The 3,257-nt window shown below is 38.5% G+C and overlaps 1 long non-coding RNA gene across 3 annotated transcripts in view; it reads right to left on the reverse strand.

Moving 5' to 3' along the window:
- Positions 1 to 1,235: 1,235 nt before the first annotated feature.
- The window catches only part of LOC106526867 (uncharacterized), a 3,661-nt gene continuing 1,639 nt past the window's right edge, over positions 1,236 to 3,257 (reverse strand). For 2 of the 3 annotated variants that reach the window (XR_001311312.1, XR_001311314.1), the window contains exons 2-5: positions 2,330 to 2,406; positions 1,953 to 2,005; positions 1,715 to 1,779; positions 1,236 to 1,484 (exon numbers count right to left, since the gene is read on the reverse strand). This is a non-coding gene — a long non-coding RNA (uncharacterized LOC106526867). Of the gene's footprint in view, positions 1,485 to 1,714; positions 1,783 to 1,952; positions 2,006 to 2,329; positions 2,407 to 3,257 lie in introns of all 3 variants that reach the window. The other variant, XR_001311313.1, reaches the window with a different exon arrangement.

A 3,257-nucleotide genomic window follows, 5' to 3' on the forward strand; every position in this document is an offset into this window, starting at 1 on the left:
TGTTCTGAGTTCAGATGTCCGGGTCTGTTAACCAGAAGATAAGGTTCGGCATTAATCTTACTCTAGGTTATGTGTAACAAAATACTCCAGTTACTTCTTTAGTAACTGTAAAGTTATATTATGGTTAACACAATCAAAATACCTGAATCTGTTATGCAGCTTTATTTTCACATGGAATGGGTTAAAGCTGAACCATCTGTTCTGTCTCACATCTTTCATCTTCTGTTGGGGTTGTGACATTTTGACCCTCATACATCGTTTGCACATTTGTTTAATGAAGTGTTATTTAAATCGAAGAGCTAATCAGATAATTTCATTGTGCCCAGTACAATGACAATAAAGGTCCATTTTATCACAAATCTGATATCCTGTTTTTTAAAACTTGGTTGGATTATAGCAAAGTTATTGGTAAATGGTACTGAACTTATAGAGCGCTTTTCAAGTCCTTCTGGACCCCAAAGCACTTTACACTAACAGACATTCACCCATTCACACACTGATGGCAAGCTACATTGTAGCCACAGCTGCCCTGGGGCACACTGACAGAGGGGGGCTGCCATGCACCGGTGCCACCGGACCCTCTGACCACCATCAGTAGGCAAGGTGTGTGAAGTGTCTTGCCCAAGGACACAATGACTGAGACGGCTGGACGGGGGATTGAACCAGGACCTTCCGGTTCCAGGACTCCCCTAACCACTCCGCCAGAGTTGGTAGTTAAGGTTCCTCTCCCCCTAACTTTGATGGTCACAATGGAAAAGGGGTGTGACCAAAAGTGGTCCCTGGTGGGCAGTCAGACCCAACTTTTTCTGTTAACATGACTTTTCTGAAAGAGTGTATCCCATGGACTATGATCCAGTCTGAACCAGAACAATTTCATCTTATTGCTATTGTTTTTCTTTAGCGTTACAATTACCTGAAATTTATACAGTAAATGACAACTTTTGTTAAGCTGCCAGGCTTCCCTTGCAAAAGATTCTTAATCTGAATGGGATTAAATAAAAGGTTTAATAAAATAAAATAATTAAACGGAGGCTCAGGTGTGTCATAATTTCACTAAAACTGTAAAAAAATGTTTTTCATTTAGAAAATTCAGATGGATTTATAAGCAATTTTATTTCAAATACAGATATAAAATTACAAAAAACCCATTAGATTACTGTAATACAATATGCAGTAATACTTTTTTAAAATAAATGACAGTACATAAACAGTAAAATAACAGTACAATGCTGGTGTCTAGTGTAAGTCATTTACTATTTTATTGTAATCCAATTTACAGTAATATACTGTTAATATAAAGAGCAGTAAATGTTCTGTAAAAACAGTAAACGACTGGCACCCCTGCTGACAGCCTTTCCTGTTTTAATTTTTATTTTATCTTTTAGTGAAAACCCTTAGTGTAGTATTTATATCTGAAATGCAGTTGAATCCTCAGCCTTGGACTGAGCAGCCATCCTGACATGACTTCCTTCAGCTGGAACAACCTATCAGCAGAAATAAAAAATTAAATTAATGCTCCTCTACAGACTAAACATGAACAAGCTGCATGTTTCAGGTCTTCAGTCAGGTTCTAGTAAACTTTGTTTTTACTGAAACCTGTGCCAAAGTCATGAGTTTCTGTCCCAATCCTTTGATTCCACAGCAGAGGAGAGAAATCTCTGCAGTGGCAGTACTTCGTTGGGTCATTTCTTTACAGCCATATCCTGACACTCACCTGTTCATTACCAGCTCCAACTTCAGGAGGTACCGCCCAAAATGGGCCCGCTGCTGCTTCTCATGCTGCTGAACAGAGAGAGATTCATGAACGGACCAGAACCACAATCATTATGTATATATTTGGGCTGCCACAGGCTCAGGATGTTTGGTTCATCAGGATTTATCAGCATGATGTGTTTTACTCTTCAGTCATCACAGCTCTCAGCAGCACAGCTTTAATACAGATAAAGACTCACCTTCACAGGTTCTGTCATCAGAACCACCATGTTTCCTCTAAGGCCAGTACAGCCTGTCAACAACAGGAAAATATCAACATCAGCTTTGTTTTGTCTAAAACAACAGGGCCGAGCACAGAGTTACACAACCTCAGCATGTGATGTACAGCCCTGCACTAGGCCTGTCCTGACGTGGGACCAGGACAGACCACTCTCACTGGGCCATGCTCTGCAGCACCTCAGCAGCACTCCCTCTAAAACAGAAGCAGCGCTGCCGAACGCAAGTAGAGACGTTCTGTCCCAGCTCTGTAACACCAAACCAGTCAGGAGGAGACTGGTCAGCTGACTGAGAGCTGAGGAGAGGACAGGGAAAACAACCGCTATAATAATAAACTCACCAGGAACAAAGACTCATCATGGTGGTCTTGTTTGTTCAGCAGGGGGCTTCCATGATAACACATCCAGGATCAGGTTCCTAAAACAACAATTCAAAACAGATCAGATCCAGCAACAGGTTCTGTGGGTTTTACATGACATCATCATTTGTCTAACTTAAACTACAAATGTGGATCTGAAATCAATCATACATGTAACAATTTACAGTTAAAATACGCATTTAAAATGTGTTTATTAAAAAAATGTTTAATTTACTGTATTTATTTGTATAATACTGAAATTAACTCTAAAATCATAAAGTGGGGGGATAGTTTTACACACAAGTTCGATAGTTAGATTTTTAATTCTTTTTAAGCTCAGAAAATGAGTTTGATACTTTAGTCTCACAGTTCGATACTTTTTCAATACAAAAGAGAAATGTCCATGCCCCTTTTAACTTTTAATTTATTTATATTAATTATGAACATTTGTTTAACCTCAAAAATACAGTTTTTAAATTAAATGTTGCTGAAACAGCAAGTTTCTCAGTGGATCTGCGCTCAAAAATGCAGCCTAGGTGGAGTAGTTGAACACAGATCCACTGATCCTTCAACACAGAGCATCTTCAGAAGACAAGCTGATGAAGCAAATTTTTAAAATCTGTATTGTTCCATACGGGTACATGTATTGTTGCACCCCTAATAATTAAATAAATAAATAATTATTAGGGGTGCTACATGTACCCGCATCGAACCGTTCAAAAACAGTGCTTTAGGTTAAATACACACTTGTATGGAACAATACAGATTTATAAAATTTATTTTATCAGCTTGTCTTCTGAAGATGCTCTGTGTTGAAGGATCAGTAGATCTGTGTTCGACTACTCCACCTAGGCTCTAAATAATGTTTTTGAAAGAAATAGTTATTTTAATAGAGAAATCAGTCTAACAA

This window comes from Austrofundulus limnaeus, unplaced genomic scaffold (genome assembly GCF_001266775.1).
Source record: "Austrofundulus limnaeus strain Quisiro unplaced genomic scaffold, Austrofundulus_limnaeus-1.0 Scaffold298, whole genome shotgun sequence".
Taxonomy (NCBI): Eukaryota; Metazoa; Chordata; class Actinopteri; order Cyprinodontiformes; family Rivulidae; genus Austrofundulus; species Austrofundulus limnaeus.